Here is a 19,394-nt window from a genome sequence, read left to right on the forward strand (position 1 = left end):
GTCTTTAATATTGAATAAGTATACTAGAGGTCTATGATCTGACTTTACAATAAAATGGGTGCCATAAACGTATGGTCGAAATTGCTCGATTGCAAAGTAAATAGCTAAAAGCTCTAATTCTATAATGGGTTTTTTCTGTTCGGCTTTATTAAATGCTTTAGAAGTGAAACAAATTGGTAAATCACTACCTAGCTGTTCTTGACTTAAATAGCGCCACATTCAGTTGTGGAAGCATCAACTGTAATAATGAATTGTTTAGTAAAATCTGGATATTGAAGTAATTTTGGTGAAAGTAACGCTGCTTTCAAAGATAAAAATGCTCTTTCGCACTCAACATCCCATACAAATTCAACTCTTTTTCTGCTTAATCGATTTAGAGGCGCTGCCAGAGACGCAAAATTAGGCATAAACCGTCTGTAATAGTTTGCAAACGTGACGAATCGTCGTACCGCGTCTTTGTCAGTCGATTTTGTATACTTTTTAATTGCGTTTATTTTAGAGTCGTCTGGCAACAAACCTTTGGCTGAACATTTGTGACCTAAAAATGTAACTTCTGGTCGTAAAAAGTTGCATTTATTTGGGCTAAGTTTGAGATTGAAAGACCTACAAGTATTGAAAACTTTTGAAAGATTTTTAATGTGGTGTGCTTCACTACAACCTATGACGATAACATCGTCGCTTCCCAAGGCAGTCGGTTCTATGTACCGGAGCGACTCGGGATTTTTCCCGACCAAGGACTGTCATTTCAGTGTGACCCCATTTAATTTGTTTCGTCCCTCCCACAAATTGTCATCCTCCCAGCAGCTCCTTGCAGCAGGACTGCTACATATTCTCTTACTCCGGGAAGGTATCGAACCCAATCAGGGTCAGGACGGTCATACTCTGTTCAGTGTGTCTCGTGCAAGGGATGGTTGCATCAGACAGGTTGTCCTGGGCTTGATCCCAAAACCCGACGTCGACGTAACTTTTATAAATCTTTTGTGGCTCCTTTCTGCTCACGCCCAAGGGCGTTCCGTAGTCTACGCCTAAGCGCCCCTCCACTACCTTCCAGCAGCCTCGCTGCTCAGCAAGCCACAACAAGTACCCGCTGCTGCTCGCGCCCCACGGCGCCAACAACTCAAACAGCTGATACCACTCATAACTACTACCTTCGTAGTAGAGCTGGTAGCAATGCTGAGCATCAGCCCCTGCCCCCGTCTTCTTCTCCCCCCCCCCCCCCCCCCCCCCCTCTTTTCTGGCAGCAATCGTGCAGGTCAGGGAAACAGACTCTTAGTCCCTACCTCCGTTTGCACCGTCTGCCAGCACAGAATATATAGGTTTGCGACATCCGCTCAATGCAGCTCCTGCCTTGGGTGGTGCCACTTTCCTAGATGTTCTGGTCTCCGCGACGGCAACCCCTCGACGGGTTTCATCGCGCCATGTTGCCAGGTCACAAACCCAAATCATCCGGATACCCCAATGCTTGCCCAAGGGCGCCCAGTCCCAAGGCCACAACAGCAATTGCGTCCTGACCTTCCACAACCTAGGCGTAGTCACCCGTCACTTACCCCGAGAGTGGCGGCGTCACCCCTCATGCACTTCAGAATTCTGCAGTTAAACTGTAATGGACTAACTGGGAGGATTACGGAGATAGTCGATTTCATGAAGCGGCACAACATCCGCATTGCTGCGATTCAAGAGACTAAACTCACAGCAAGATCTGCATTGCAGACCTGCTCTGGGTATAATGTCCACAGGAAGGACCGCGAGAGCGGAAATGGAGGCGGCCTCGCGTTTATTATACACCACTCTGTGCAATATCATATATTTGATCCTGGCATCGACCGCAGGGACAATGTCTGAGAACGTCAAGGCCTATCTGTCCGGTCAGGCGATGCAAATCTAGAAATCATCAACATCTACATCCCTCCTGTCACCTGTTGCCCCAGTGGATACCGCCCTAAAATCGAGGCCTTACTCACTGGCAACAATCGCATTATCTTAGGCGATTTCAATGCCCATCACGGACCTATGGCATTCAAACTTGCGGGCGGACAGTAGGGGTGAGATGTTGGCGGATAAAATAGAAGAAACGACGTTCTGCACAATAAACGGAGACGCCCCCACACGTATGGTAGGAAGCTGTCATAGCTCGCCAGATATCTCAATCGTGAGCGCAGAACTCGTAAACTGCGTCAACTGGCAGCCGATGGTAACATTGGCATCCGACCACCTGCCCATACTTATTTCGTTCGAGCGTACCGCAACTTCAAAAAAGGAAAGTGGGAAGAATATAAATCTGCAACAGACAGCAGCTTTGCTGCCCTCCCTATCCCGAATGATGCCCGCCAATGGGAGCGTGCCTTCCGTAAGGTCATTGAATCCGCCTCGGCACATTTCATTCCCGCCGGGAGAATTCCCGAAATCCGGCCCCACTTCCCGGCGGAGGCCGCGAGCTTAGCGAGGGAACGCGACCTTATAAAACAGCTTGATCCAGGCGACCCCAAATAAGGGATATAAACCAACGCATCAGATTGCTTGTGGACGAACACAAGCGGGCGAAATGGGAAGAGCACCTAAGAGGTTGTAACCTCTCTACCTTACTTACTTACTTACTTAATTGGCGCTTAACCGTCTAAACGGTTATGGCCAAAAATTAATGTAAGGCGCGATAACCTCCGAAGAGATCTAAGGCCGAGCTCTCTTCCAATTTGCGTCGTGCTCCTCTTGATTTTTCCCTACAAATTGGCCGGACGGGACCTACATGTTTTATGCCGACTCCGAACGGCATCTGCAAGGCAGATGAGTTTTCACTGAGAGCTTTTCATGGCAGAAATACAATCGGAGCGCTTGCCAGACACTGCCGAGGGGCGACCCCGCTTAGAAAAATTTTCTTCTAATTGAAAAATCTTATTTCTAAAATTTTGATGTTGCTTTGCCCGGGAGTTGAACCCAGGGCATACGGTGTGATAGGCGGAGCACGCTACCATCACACCACGGTGGCCGGTGTAGGTAAATTTTGGTCCACCGTAAAGTCCCTATCGAATCCGATTAAGCACAAAGACAAAGTTTCCATCGCCTTTGGCGATAAGGTGCTGTCGGATGCGGAAAAATGCGCGAGCGCTTTCTGCCGACAATATATAATGCATCCTACGGTCGACAAAGATAGACGGAGAGCCAATAGACACGCACATAAACACAAATTCAGCGCGTCACCAATCACCATCACCGCTAGAGAGGTTGAGGACGCCATTGGTCGCGCTAAACCATCCAAAGCAGTGGGCCCAGACGGCATAGCCATGCCGATGCTTAAAAACCTAGGGAAAGAGGGTTTCAATTATTTAGCGCATGTCTTCAACCTGTCTCTCTCCACCTAACGTAGGTGAGTCATATCGTCCGATATCTCTCCTATCGCCAGTGGCAAAGACGCTTGAAGCCATTTTGCTCCCTTATTTCCAAGCACATTTGCAGCTAGCCCCTCATCAGCATGGCTTCAGAAAACTCTATAGCACTACCTCCGCGCTAAATTTCATTAGCACCCAGATAAATTGCGGTTTGAATCAACACCCCCACCATAGAACAGTACTCGTAGCGCTAGACCTATCAAAAGCCTTTGATACGGTCAACCATGGCTCATTACTGCAAGACCTGGAAGGGTCTACCCTTCCCCCATGTCTTAAAAGGTGGACCGCAAATTATCTGGGTGGTCGGCAGGCATCGGTGCAATTCAGAAACGAAACATCAAAACCAAGGAGAATTAAACAGGAGGTGCCACAGGGTGGTGTCCTATCCCCACTTTTGTTTAATTTCTACATATCTAAGCTACCTTCACCACCGGAAGGAGTCACAATCGTTTCCTACGCCGATGACTGCACAATAATGGCCACAGGCCCAGGCCCAGAGATCGATGAGCTATGCAATAAAATAAACGGCTATCTCCCTGATTTCTCCAGTTTTTTCGCCTCGCGAAACCTGGCATTGTCACCGACTAAATCTTCCGCGACCTTATTTACAACATGGACGCCCCAAATGTCGACCATATTGAACATCCACGTCGATGGCACTACGCTACCGACTGTCCTACACCCCAAAATCTTGGGTGTGACGTTTGATCAGGATCTACATTTTGGTGCGCACGCAACCGCAATTGTTCCGAGAATTCAGAGCCGTAATAAAATCCTCAAATCCCTTGCTGGCAGTACCTGCGGAAAAGATAAAGAAACGCTCATGACCACATACAAAGCAATTAGCCAGCCGATTACGTGCTACGCGTCACCCATATGGTCGCCAAGCCTAAAAACTACCCACTTGAAGAAACTACAGGCCTGCTAAAATACTGCTCTCAGAATCGCCACGGGCTGTCTTCTTATGTCCCCAGAACACCATTTGCATAATGAGGCGAGAATACTCCACATCAGGGAGAGAAATGAGATGCTGACCAAACAGTTTCTGTTGAAAACCCAGAAACCTGGGCATCCCAACAGACATCTGATTGACGAACCAGCACCGCCTAGGGGCCTAAGGAGTCATCTCCGTAAGCATTTTGAGGAAATACGGCACCTGAGAACCCAGCCGTATGAAGCGAAAAAACACAAGCAGGTCCTTGGTGAACTCCATAGACAGGCGTCGGACCTTTATTTCGGGAATTGCCTGGTGAATCCAGTACTTGAAGAAAAATATCCAGAACTCGCGGAAGAGGAACGCATACTCCCCAGGGAAACGCGTGTCACTCTTGCTCAACTTCGTTCTGGATACTGTAACAGGTTAAACTCTTACCTATCCAGAATCAACCCCGACATACAAAATATATGCCCCGCTTGCAATATGTCCCCACATGACACCAACCATCTCTTTAATTGTAATGTGGAACCAACGCCTCTAACACCCCTTTCCTTATGGTCCACCCATGTTGAAACGGCAAGTTTCCTTGGACTCCCGTTAGAGGATATTGATGACAATTTGTGATCGGTCGCGGTTATTAGGTGGGGCGAGCATTGCTACAACAACAACAACAACAACGATAATATCGTCGGCGTATAAAAATGCGACGTTGGGTGGTATACCCGAAAAAGCTATTGTCATCATTCGTGAGAATGAATTAGGTGCTATGTTTAAACCGAATTGAAGCACTTTCCATCTAAATGTGCCGACCGAGTTGCTGAAAGAAGTAATGTAACGTGAGTTAGGATGCAAGGGGATTTGATGAAATCCGGAAAAAAGGTCTAATGTGGAAAAATACTTTGCTCTACCGAGATTGTCTAAAATATCGTCAACTCTAGCTAGTGGAAATTTATCAGCAATGAGTTTTTTGTTTACTGCGCGAAAATCTACGCACATACGATAAGCTTTTTGACCATTAGTATCTTTCTTTGGGACTACAATCAAGGGGCTATTGTAATTGGAATAACTGGGTTCAATCAAATCGTTGTCTAACAGTTTATTTACTTGGCGATTTATGTCTTCGCGTTTAGAGTATGGCAATCGATAGTTTTTAACATATACCGGCTTGTTGTCTGTCAGTCTTAATTTTTGCTCGTAGAAGTTGTTTAAAGTCATTTTGTCCGTGTCAAGAGCGAAAATGTCGGCATAATCTATGCAAAGGTCAATTAGTTTACTATGAGCATGTTGAGGTATTTGATTTTTTAAAATTGAAATAAGTTTTTTCGTTCGTTTCTCTTCTGATTTTGTCTTGTTAATTGTATAAACATTCTAATTCGAAAGTTTTTCTGTTCGAATACTATTTCTTTTCACATACTTTATATCATCCGTGGTGTTTATGACTTTAATTATAGGGTTATGGGAATTAACAATGCACCTAGCTGTGAAAACTTTTTCAACTTCCTGCGAGTCCACGAAAAGTGGCTCGGGTGAATCTCCTAAATCAAAAAGTCAGAATATTTCACATCTTGGAGGAATGATACAACTGTCGCTTTCTGTTCCGTGTAGGATTGGTATCACAACTTTTTCATTACCTACCCAAAAGGAAATTCTATTTCTTTCATAATTAATAATGCATTTGTTTATTTTCAGAAAATCTTTACCCAGTATGCCATCGGATGGAATATTAAAGTCTTCATTTACTACATGTAAAGTATGTTTAATAGAAAAGTTAGAAAAATTTAAATTTGCTGTAATTTTACCTAAAGTAGAAACTGGATTAGAAGTGACACCGGTAATGTTAATAATGTCGTTCGTATTTAAGGAAATATTTCTGTCTAAACATATCTTTATTAAAGAAATGTCCGCTTGAGTGTCTATTAGGAAAGAACAAAATTTTTGTTACTCGTTAAGTTGTAATTCAATGAAATCAGAGTAATTTAAATTTCAACAATAGATGCCTGTTGGTGAGGGATGTTCGCTTACTGGCTTAGTTCGTCCTCCTCCAGTGTTCGCTCCTGAGGGGCGCTGGCGTTTAAAGCGCGAACGTTTGCGTTTCTACCTCTACCATTGGCTGATCTCGAATTGTTACCTCTATTGTTACTGTTGTTTGAATTAGGATTTGTATTTGAACGCGTATTATTATTGTTATTATTCTGGTATCTATTTCCGTTATAATACCTTTATCTTTGATTATTGTTGCCGTTATAGTTGCTATTGTATGAAAATGAACTACTATTATTTCTATAACCAGTATAGCCGCGGTTTGGGTAAAAGCCTCGATAACAACCACGTGAATTGCTGAATGTGTTGTTACCACGTGATCGAAAAGCTAAAACCTGGCGCTCAGTTACTTCGTTATTTTGTTCTACAATTAATTTTGCTACCACGTCTTTCGGATCTGTAAATGCCGTTGAGGCTAAAATGGTTTTTACTAAATTTGATTTTGCATTTAAACGACACACGTTAACATTTTGTTCTACTGCCATTTCGTAAGCTTTTGCTTGAGTGATTCCTTCAATAATAAGAGACCGCTCAAGTGAGTCAGCTAAATCTTCAACTTTTTTGGCAAAATCTGTATAATTATTGTTATTAACGTGCAACGCTGCAATTTTTCCTGCTACAACTTTCGAGTTGTCCGGTTTGATCCTACTACGTAGAGCTGTTTTAATTTCATTAACTGAATTTACTTGTCTTGGTATTGCTTCACGGGCTTTACCCTCTAGTTTTGATTTTAAGAACGCTATAAAAGTATCAGTTAAATCTGCAGTAGCGAATTGTTCAAGTAATGCAATTTTGTCTATAAAAGAATCAAGTGCAAGAGGGTCACCACTGTAGTTTTCTCTAATAGAATTAGCACATGTGTTAATACAAATTCTCTTTTCCTCAGGTGTTGCCATGATTTGATCGTTAAGATCTGGAGCTGAATTAGCAGAAGGTGATGCCACGTTTGTACTATTTGGATCGTTAAGATCTGATTTTAAAGTAAAAGAAGTTGAAGTTAGTTTTGCACTATTTGAATCGTTAAGATTTGAATCTAAATTTGAAGTTGAATTTTTAATGGAAGGATTTTCGAGGCCTGGAAAATCTGTTGACAAAGAAAATCTATTTTCCTGGTTTGTGACTTCTTCTGTCGAGGATGAAGCTACACTTTCGTAGCTTGAGGGTGAATTATCGGGATCGGATTCTGAGTCTGAATTTTTTGCACTTGTTTACCACTTCTATGGTACATATGTATGTAGTTACCAGAATAGCAAAAATAATTCAGTTCAAACTATGAAATTAATGAAGTACTTATTTGAATGTCTGAATTTATATTTAAGCTGAAATGTTGAGGAAAAAGAAAAAAAAATTTTTGTATAAGAGAACTGATTTGCAGGTGAGTAGGCACTGAAGAAGTATTTAACAATTTATTGGAAGAATAAATGAAAACTGCATTATACTTGTATAGAAAAATCTTTAAGAAGTAATTGAATTTAAATCCTGCAAAGAAGTATATAGGTATTAATTGGGAAAAATTTCAAAATTGTTGTAACTTGTTCAAAAAATCCATTTATATTCACAGACTCACCGCTTTGTAAAAAAAAAATTCGTATATTTTCACGGACGCACCGCTTTATAAAAAAAATCTCACTTGGCTTTTCACGGAACCACCGTTTATATAAAAAAATGTTTATTGTATTTAACTGAACCGCCGCATGTATCAAAAAGAAATTTCATTGGTTTTTAACGAAATCACCGCATATGTATATCAAAAATTATCAATTTTATAGGGTACTAGCAGTCTGTACATCTAATTCACTCAGTATGATATTTTGCTGAAAAATTAATGTATTGAAGAAAATCTACCTGGGGTAACAGAAATCCTTAAATGGAAGATTTGTGAGAGGTTAAGTTTAGAATTTAGACGCACGCATCGTTTTATAAAAAAAAAAATCCAGGTGTTTTATTAATAGACGCACTGTTGTAACCGAAATCTAAAATATATTATGCGAACGCACCGCATTTAATGAAAATTTTAATATTTTGTACACATACATGTGTTTAGTAAAAGACGTAGGTAAAGGAATGTAATACATACATACATATTAAATACATATTTTCTGCTGCTGGTCTTTGCTGGTTCCTACTGGTGCTTGTGCCTTGAAAATATGCCACACGGTGGGTAGTCGCATGTACCAAAATCATCATCTCGAAAAAAGAATGTTTGCCGGAATAAATGTAGCATGAATTTGCGTTGAAGTTTGTAGAAATGTTGTATTCAGCGTATTGATATTGTTAAATTGCAAAGTGGTGTCACGACTGACTACCACATAAAACTTATTGGCAGAGTTGGATTAATCCTTTGCCAGGCCAATCTAATTTTGGTTACTCTTCATAACCAAGAAAATCATGTAATGCCACCATTTTGTATTTCCCGTGGCGTGGTTTCGATGTCACGGTCGCCATGTGAACTCTACTTACGATTTTGTAGTGTTCGTAATGTGGATCTTGGAGGGCTTCCAATAAGCACGTCCAATAATTAACAAATAATAAAACTTTATATTTAACAATTTAATATTAAGGTTTTATTCGGTTTCCAATATCTTTAATTTTCAGAACGTTTCACCAATATAGTTTTTTGTAAGTCACACTTAGGTTTTCAGCTGCCAAATTTTAATGGCCGAACCACTCACGCGCCGGGTTGCATTCGCCCGTGCGAGCGTGTTCGGTCAACTAGTACATACATCAGCTGATGTATGGTTGATGTGGTGAGTTGCTCTTAGGCTGTCGTTACAGCCCTATTTTCGAGTTTATTATTTTTAACTATTGTATAATCATTAAAATTTTCTGTACGTATATTAAAATCTTGCAGTGTTGAATTTTTATTTGTTGTACTTATAATTCTAACAAATGTTTGTTGTGAATTTGCTAGTGTGTTTGCTATAAAAAAACCTTCAGACAATTCTTGTTGTGGAATTAGTAAATCTGAATAGTTATTATACTCAGCTGAGAAGAGCTCACAGAGTATATTAACTTTGTTCGCATAACGGTAATCCGCAACGGCATAAACTAAACGAGATAGATATAGACTTCCATATATTAAAATGATCTGGGTGAAAAAAGAAATTTATTTAGCCATGTCCGTCCGTCCGTCCGTCTCTCCTTCCGCCTGTAAACACGATAACTTCAGTAAATTTTGAGGTATCATGATGAAATTGGTGTGAAGGTTCCTGGGCGCTCATCTCAGATCGCTATTTAAAATGAACGAAATCGGACTACAACCACGCCCACTTTTTCGATATCGAAAATTTCGAAAAACCGAAAAAGTGCGATAATTCATTACCAAAGACGGATAAAGCGATGAAACTTGGTAGGTGCGTTGATCTTATGACGCAAAATAGAAAATTAAAAAAATTTTGGACAATGGGCGTGGCACCGCCCACTTTTAAAAGGAGGTAATTTGAAAGTTTTGCAAGCTGTAATTTGGCAGTCTTTGAAGATATCATGACGAAGTTTGGTAGGCACTTTACTCCTATTACTATATGTGTGCTAAATAAAAATTTGCGAAATCAGATGACGAACACGCCCACTTAAAAAAAAAAATTTTAAGTCAAATTTTAACAAAAAATTTAATATCTTTACAGTATAAAAGTAAATTATGTCAACATTCGACTCCAGCAATGACATGGTGCAACAAAATACAAAGATAAAAGAAAATTTCAAAATGGGGGTAACTCCGCCCTTTTTCGTTTAATTCGTCTACAATACTTTTAATGCCATAAGTCGACCAAAAATTTATCTATCCTTGTGAAATTTGGTAGGGACATAGATTCTATGACGATAACTGTTTTCTGTGAATGGGCGAAATCGGTTGAAGTCACGCCCAGTTTTTATACACAGACGACCGTCTGTCCATCCGCTCGGCCGTTAACACGATACCTTGCGCAAAAAACGATATATTTTAACTAAACTTAGTTCACGTACTTATCTGAAGTCTCTTTATCTTGGTATAAAATATGGCCGAAATCCGACTATGACCACGCCCACTTTTCCGATATCGAAAATTACGAAAAATTAAAAAAATGCCATAATTCTGTACCAAATATGAAAAAAGAGATTAAACATGGTAATGGGATTTGTTTATTGACGCAAAATATAACTTAAGAAAAAACTTTGTAAATGGGTGTTACACCTGCCATATTAAGTAGAAGAAAAGGAAAAGGTTCTGCAGGGCGAAATCAAAAGCCCTTGGAATCTTGGCAAGAATACTGTTCGTGGTATGACATATATAAATAAATTAGCGGTACCCGACAGAAGATGTTCTAGGTCACCCTGGTCCACATTTTGGTCGATATCTCGAAAACGCCCTTACAGGGTTGGTGTCGAAATTCTGTATTAGAATATAATGTTAGCAATGTTAAAGAGGTCATGTAATTATTTTGAAAAAGTGCGCCATGCACAGTAATTCTGCGTAGAACACTTTTCTGCATAGGCGGCCTTCGGCCGCGCTTATAAAAAATAACCCTGTGCTACGCCATGCCAAGTACGGGTGTGTGGTATAACCGTGGTTACCGCTACGGTGATGTCCTTCTGCGTAGTATACCCTTCTGCGTAGGCGGCATTCGGCCGCACTTTAAAAAAAAAAATAACCCTTAGCCGATCCAACACCGGCTACGCCATGCCATGATTCCGTAATTTTGACTTCCAGATTTAAACAGAATTTTAAAAAGCAGAATTTTGTTCAAGCAGAATTTTTCTGCAATTTACAGAATTTTGTCACCCAGAATTTTGTAATACAGAATAATGACATGCTCCCGCCTTCACATATACAACTAAGGGCTACTCCTTTTTAACACCCTCATTAATACTTTTAATTGGATACCCATATCGTACAAACACATTCTACAGTCACCCCTGGTCCACCCTTATTGCGATATCTCGAAAAGGCGTCCACCTATAGAACTAAGGCCACTACGTTTTAAATAATCATTAACACCTTACATTTGATACACATGTCATATAAACACATTCCAGGGTTACCCTAGGTTCATTTTGCTAAATTGTGATTTTCCCTTATTTTGTCTCCAAAGCTCTCAGCTGAGTATGTAATGTTCAGTTACACCCGAACTTAGCCTTCCTTATTTGTTTTTAATTTGAATTTGTCTAACTACTTCTGATCGTGCGGGAATTGAAATACTATTGATTGTTGGTTTGTTAGTCATCTGGATTATTATGTTTTCTGGGTAGTCATGTGGTATCAATATTTGAGTGTCTCCTTCTGTTTGATAATCTAAAATACAATTATATTTTTTTAATGAAATCTAATATTAATGTTCCATCGCATTTGTTTGGGAAATTGTCTTCTACTACGTTAAATTTGTGTCTAATTAATAGATTATCATTTTTAACTCCGCTTTAACCGTGCCAATAGTGCTTGTTATACCTTGACCAATTCCTCTTACATCTGTTTTTTTGAGAATTATTTATCGTGACATTACTGTCAATTTGACCCTTATTTATTATCGATTAGGAGGGTTGATATGGAATCATTCAGAGTTGTTCTGGAAAATATTTAGCTATTAAGGTGTGAACTGAAAATATATAATTTTTTATTTATTGAGGTGGAGTTTGTTAATTTTCCTGTTGTGTAACATTTCGGACAATTCTGGTGTTATTGCGGGTATTTCCTCGCGATCCGAAATTTCGAGCAGATCTTTGGTTATTTTTTCTGTTATTATTATTGTTATAGGTATTGAAAGAACGTCTATAATTTCCTCTATAATTATTGTTTTGGTAACTCCTGCGGAAGTTACCTCGGAACTGATTTTGTTGGCGAATATGTAGTATTGAGCTAGGATTTCCAGTTACTTCTGTGCAACTGTTAGTAAATTTTGATATGCCTTCGTTCATTGCTGTGAACGTTCCAGCTTGCATAATTGTTTTTACCTTGTCGTTGGAGCAGTTTTTACATATAGCTTCCACAGCTGATTGTGTAGCATACTTGGTTGCCAATTCTCGTGTTAGTCCGCCAGATATGTAAGCGCCTTCCAACGATTTTGTCAGCCTTTCAATTTCAGCAGTGTATTGGTTTGCTGTTTTACTGCGTTGTTGGATATTCAGGAGCTTTGCTGTCAAAACTTTAACTGATTCACCTTTAATTGCTGTTTTTAATTTTTGTTTCATCGCTTCAATTGAGCTTTCAGTGCTTAACAGGTTTCTGGCTGTGCCTTTCAGCTTGGTTTTTATCACAGAAACCGCTACAGCTTCATGAGTATCCTTAATTTGTTCTAGGATATCCAAAGCATCCAAGAAGCTATTCAAGTTCTCAGCTTTACCATCGAATTGTGGCAGAACTGACGAAGCAGTCTTTAAAAATTGGACTATTGTTTGTGGCATTTTGTCGCTTTCTGTTTGCGAATCTTTATCAGTAATTTCAATTTTTAGGGCTTCACCTAAATTGGGTTGAGTCTCTGGCAATGGGACAGCAAAATTTATTTCTATTTCTTTTTCAAATGTCGTTGGGACCAATACCTCAACGTTTTATCTACTCAGTGAGGATACCAATTTATCCCTGACACTGGAAAAAATTTGTTGTGCTTCTAGCTGATGTTTAGCTGTTAAATTGCTATATACCCTTTGTATGATTTTTCCTATATTGTTCAACGACTGTAATGTTGTATGGTGTTTCAACACAGTAAATCATAGTGTGGGCTTATTTTTGTTGATACACTTATAAGATTTTTCCGCCAAGGTCTTCTCTTCCACAAGCGTGTTCAGAATGGTTTCCCATTTGGCCTTTGGAGTATATATTTGTCCCTTAGTATTAGACTTTGTCTAGACCATCTGCTCGGCTCATGTATTTTTTCTTTAAAAATTTATTGTGAGCTGAGTATAATTTGAGAAATAAATTGAGGAAAGTGCAAATTGTTAATATTATCAGCAAGATTTTGATAAATTCTAATGCCTCACTATGGTCAACGACCTGAATGGAATTAATTACATTTGCATTGGGCTCTTCTACTTTGGATTCTTTACCTCCCATTTCAAAATAATAATCGCAAAAATTTTCTTTTATTTATTGATTTATTTATTTATTTATGCTTTATTTTGATATGGGTCGCTTCGTCCCATAAATTTAACTCCGCACCTCCATATTTCTTCAATTGTGGTTAGTATTGGTACTAGTACATTTTCTAAGGTGGGTTCCCTAGGCATGTCAATCAGTTTCCATCATTTCTTGAGCGAAACTAATGACTTCTCTGCTTCTTGTAATTTCCTTAATGATACAATACTTTTCTTTCAAGTCCTACTCTCGGATTCTAAATTATCAACAGCGCTGTTGATAGCCACGTAATCAAGGTCATTAGCCAATGTACTCTCCATCGAAAAACTTACTTTATATGTCTTTGATTGTTTTCTTATTTCGGTTTCCAAACGAATTTTTTCCTCCGTGTTTGTAGATAAATAAATTTTCTGATACATAATTGCTACTGCTTTTCTAAGGTTGAATCTTTTACCTCCTCTCTTTCTTTTGATTTTGGTTGGTTTTGGAATCTTTGGTTCCCCTATTTTTTGTTGCTGATTTCTACGCCTATATTCTTCTTTGGTAATTGCCTTAGGGCCCTATTTAATTATTTCTACTGTTTTTACTTCTACTGTTTTTGCTACTACTTTTTCTAGTTTGTTTTCTTCTTCCTCAATTAATTTGCTACATATTGCGTCAAATTCTTCCTGACTACTTATATCATTCATTTAGAAAAATTAGAGGGGGAAAAATTCTTAAATTATTGGCAAAACTCTACTTTTTGCCCGTAAGCTGGCAGCCGTTAGGTTGCCAAATGCTTCTAAAAAGTATTAAAAATACTTAAATAAAAAATAACTTAACTAATGCCAATTTTTTTCTTAGCTGGTCCTCGTTCTCCTTGTTTCTTATGCCACGGTCTTTTTTTATTCCACTCCGTTTTTTGTGGTTTCTCAGTTTTCTGCGATGTTTTTAGCTCTATTCACAGTTTTCAATTCTTATTCATTCGCTTTGACTTCCTCCTTGTTCTCCTTGTTTGCAGGATCCTGTTTTTATTCCACTTCGCTATGCGTCGGTGGTGGTCGTTTTGGTGGCGGCAGTGGTCTTGCAGTATCCGAAAAAAATTATTTTTCCTTCTTTCCTTTGTGGTATTCAAGAATTTTTTAAGATTTGTCGTTTATTCCACTTCGTTTATTCCACTTTGCGTCGGTGGTGGTAATTTTGGTGGCGGTAGTGTTCTTGCAGTATCCAAAAAAAAATATTTTTCCTTCTTTCCTTTGTGGTATTCAAGAATTTTTAAAATTTGTCCTGCACCCTTGTTGCCACTGTCGCTGTGATCCATCCCTTTGCATTGACTATACCATTCACCGTTGCAAAGTTGATGCCTTGAACTCCTTTGCAGAAAGTATCCTGCTTGGTATAAAAATGAAGTCAGTCCTGCTAAATTAAACAGAGTTGGTAGGATGGCTGGTAGGATGCCAATTTAATTCAGGTAGAAGGATGCCAATTTAATTCAGGCAGTAGGATGCCAATTTAATTCAGGCTGTAGGATGCCAATTTAGGCAGCATGATGCCAATTTAATTCAGGCAGTAGAATGCCAATTTAGGCAGGATCGCCATGTAATATGGTAATTAAAGATTGAAAGCACCAAGATTGAATTGAATTTATTCAGTAAATTTCGGCTTATTTATACTAAAATATTCTAAACAAATATTTATGTATTAAAGTTCCTATATACTAATATACGTACATACATATTGCATGAGCGATGTAAACGTTTGTACATAGCAACCGTTCGCATGGTCGCTGTTGCATAAGCGTGGCTCATATATCGCACACAGAGTATATTAAATTTGATTAGATAACGGTTGGTTGTACAGGTATAAAGGAATCGAGATAGATATAGACTTCCATATATCAAAATCATCAGTGTCGAAAAAAAATTTGATTGAACAATGTCCGTCCGTACGTCCGTCTGTCCGTCCGTCTGCCCGTTGACACGATAACTTGTGTAAATATTGAGATATCTTCACCGAATTTGGTACACGAGCTTATCTGGATCTAGAACAGATTGGTATTGAAAATATGCGAAATCGGATGGTAACCACGCCCACTTTTTATATACAAGTTAACACGCGCCAGTTGCCCTTATTGCAACATTCCCATGTATGGCCAGTACACGTGCGCTGAGTCAGCAAATTATATTTCTCACAACATACGGCCGCGCATGGCAACCTAACAACTTAATTCAAAGCCATGGTTAGTGGCGGCAACTACCACTTGAAATTACGGTTCTCACAACATACGGCCGCGCATGGCAACCTAACACCTTAATTCAAGGCCATGGTTAGTGACGGCAACTAACACTTATGTGAAATGTTGGCTTTTTAACGCCAAACATTTTTGGGTATTGGATACTCACGCTAGTGTGTGTGCAGCCCTAACGCCCACCTGCACACACAAACCTTTTACCTTTTTTCTTAGTTCCAATTTATTAGAATTGGTTTAGTTTGTGTTCACAGTTTATTTAATTAACTTCTTTTTTCTGATTATTGAAATTTTTACACTTTCAGTTCTACTTATGTTAAACCCTAATTAAATTTATTATTTTGCTGTTCTTAGACTTTTATTCTTTATGTTCACAACTTGCCTTTCAATTTCATTTAAACATATCATAAATACACTTTTGGTTTTACCCTTTCTTTTGGTTTCAACTCTACTTTGGGTTTTTTCTTTAGTTTGGGTTTAGTCACGACCGGTCACTGCCAATGTCCAAAAACGAATTCACTCGGCTCAGCCACGCTCAGCGGCTATCATTTTACATCGCTGAATGCAATTGGCCCTGCTGAGTGCAATCGGCCATTTGCACTCAGGGGTATGTTTAGTGCGTAAAGGCTGGGTAACGCAGTGCGGTTATACCACCCTTCCTTAGAAAAAGAAGAATCTGACAAGTTGATCAGATTTGTCATATTCTTCTTGATCCCATGACTTAAATTGTTTTGATTGAATGAATGTTTGCTATTAGGGTTTTCCTCCCCTTTTTTCATTCGTTCAATCAGAAAAATTTTTATTCTTTTTACATATGAAATTTTGTTAATATTATAATATGAATTGTTGTTGTTGTTGTTGTAGCAATGCTCGCCCCACCTAATAGCCGCGACCGATCACAAATTGTCATTAATATCCTCTAACGGGAGTCCAAGGAAACTTGCCGTTTCAACAGGGGTGGACCATAAGGAAAGGGGTGTTAGAGGCGTTGGTTCCACATTACAATTAAAGAGATGGTTGGTGTCATGTGGGGACACATTGCAAGCGGGGCATACATTTTGTATGTCGGGGTTGATTCTGGATAGGTAAGAGTTTAGCCTGTTACAGTATCCAGAACGAAGTTGAGCAAGAGTGACACGCGTTTCCCTGGAGAGTATGCGTTCCTCTTCTGCGAGTTCTGGATATTTTTCTTCAAGTACTGGATTCACCGGGCAATTCCCGACATAAAGGTCCGACGCCTGTCTATGGAGTTCACCAAGGACCTGATTCTGTTTTTTCGCTTAATACGGCTGGGTTCTCAGGTGCCGTATTTCCTCAAAATGCTTACGGAGATGACTCCTTAGGCCCCTAAGCGGTGCTGGTTCGTCAATCAGATGTCTGTTGGGATGCCCAGGTTTCTGGGTATTCAACAGAAACTGTTTGGTCAGCATCTCATTTCTCTCCCTGATGGGGAGTATTCTCGCCTCATTATGCAGATGGTGTTCTGGGGACATAAGAAGACAGCCCGTGGCGATTCTGAGAGCAGTATTTTGGCAGGCCTGTAGTTTCTTCCAGTGGGTGGTTTTTAGGCTTGGCGACCATATGGGTGACGCGTAGCACGTAATCGGCTGGCTAATTGCTTTGTATGTGGTCAAGAGCGTTTCTTTATCTTTTCCCCAGGTACTGCCAGCAATGGATTTGAGGATTTTATTACGGCTCTGAATTCTTGGAACAATTGCGGTTGCGTGTGCACCAAAATGTAGATCCTGATCAAACGTCACACCCAAGATTTTGGGGTGTAGGACAGTCGGTAGCGTAGTGCCATCGACGTGGATGTTCAATATTGTCGACATTTCGGGCGTCCATGTTGTAAATAAGGTCGCGGAAGATTTAGTCGGTGACAATGCCAGGTTTCGCGAGGCGAAAAAATGGAGAGATCAGGGAGATAGCCGTTTATTTTATTGCATAGCTCATCGATCTCTGGGCCTGGGCCTATGGCCATTATTGTGCAGTCATCGGCGTAGGAAACGATTGTGACTCCTTCCGGTGGTGAAGGTAGCATAGATATGCAGAAATTAAACAAAAGCGGGGATAGGACACCACCCTGTGGCAACCCTTGTTTAATTCTCCTTTGTTTTGATGTTTCGTTTCTGAATTGCACCGATGCCTGCCGACCACCCAGATAATTTTCGGTCCACCTTTTAAGACATGGGGGAAGGGTAGACCCTTCCAGGTCTTGTAGTAACGAGCCATGGTTGACCGTATCAAAAGCCTTTGATAGGTCTAGCGCTACGAGTACTGTTCTATGGTGGGGGTATTGATTCAAACCGCAATTTATCTGGGTGCTAATGACATTTAGCGCGGAGGTAGTGCTATGGAGTTTTCTGAAGCCATGCTGATGAGTGGCTAGCTGCAAATGTGCTTGGAAATAAGGGAGCAAAATGGCTTCAAGCGTCTTTGCCACTGGCGATAGGAGAGATATCGGACGATATGACTCACCTACGTTAGCTGGTTTCCCAGGCTTTAGTAGCGGGACCACCTTGGCCATTTTCCATTTCTCGAGTATGACATAGGTGGAAAGAGACAGGTTGAAGACATGCGCTAAATATTTGAAACCCTCTTTCCCTAGGTTTTTAAGCATCGGCATGGCTATGCCGTCTGGGCCCACTGCTTTGGATGGTTTAGCGCGACCAATGGCGTCCTGAACCTCTCTAGCGGTGATGGTAATTGGTGACGTGCTGAATTTGTGTTTATGTGCGTGTCTATTGGCTCTCCGTCTATCTTTGTCGACCGTAGGATGCATTATATATTGTCGGCAGAAAGCGCTCGCGCATTTTTTCGTATCCGACAGCACCTTATCGCCAAAGGCGATGGAAACTTTGTCTTTGTGCTTAGTCGGATTCGATAGGGACTTTACGGTGGACCAAAGTTTACCTACACCGGTAGAGAGGTTACAACGTCTTAGGTGCTCTTCCCATTTCACCCGCTTGTGTTCGTCCACAAGCAATCTGATGCGTTGGTTTATATCCCTTATTTGGGGTCGCCTGGATCAAGCTGTCTTATAAGGTCGCGTTCCCTCGCTAAGCTCGCAGCCTCCGCCGGGAAGTGGGGCCGGATTTCGGGAATTCTCCCGGCGGGAATGAAATGTGCCGAGGCGGATTCAATGACCTTACGGAAGGCACGCTCCCCTTGGCGGGCATCAGTCGGGATAGGGAGGGCAGCAAAGCTGCTGTCTATTGCAGATTTATATTCTTCCCACTTTCCTTTTTTGAAGTTTATGAAAGTGCATTTTTCGGTGACGATGAAGTCGGCGGTACGCTCGAACGAAATAAGTATGGGCAGGTGGTCGGATGCCAATGTTACCATCGGCTGCCAGTTGACGCAGTTTACGAGTTCTGCGCTCACGATTGAGATATCTGGCGAGCTATGACAGCTTCCTACCATACGTGTGGGGGCGTCTCCGTTTATTGTGCAGAACGTCGTTTCGTCTATTTGATCCGCCAACATCTCACCCCTACTGTCCGCCCGCAAGTTTGAATGCCATAGGTCGTGATGGGCATTGAAACCGCCCAAGATAATGCGATTGTTGCCAGTGAGTAAGGCCTCGATATTAGGGCGGTATCCACTGGGGCAACAGGTGACAGGAGGGATGTAGATGTTGACAGATAGGCCTTGACGTTCTAAGACATTGTCCCTGCGGTCGATGCCAGGATCAAATATATAATATTGCACAGAGTGGTGTATAACAAACGCGAGGCCGCCTCCATTTCCGCTCTCGCGGTCTTT

The 19,394-nt window shown here is 40.6% G+C and overlaps 1 pseudogene; it reads left to right on the forward strand.

Annotated features, from left to right (window-relative positions):
- Positions 1-4,930: 4,930 nt before the first annotated feature.
- LOC137234819 (transmembrane protein 192-like) overlaps positions 4,931-19,394 on the forward strand; it is a 30,641-nt pseudogene continuing 16,177 nt past the window's right edge.

The sequence above is a fragment of the Eurosta solidaginis genome, chromosome X, assembly GCF_040869045.1.
Source record: "Eurosta solidaginis isolate ZX-2024a chromosome X, ASM4086904v1, whole genome shotgun sequence".
NCBI lineage: Eukaryota > Metazoa > Arthropoda > Insecta > Diptera > Tephritidae > Eurosta > Eurosta solidaginis.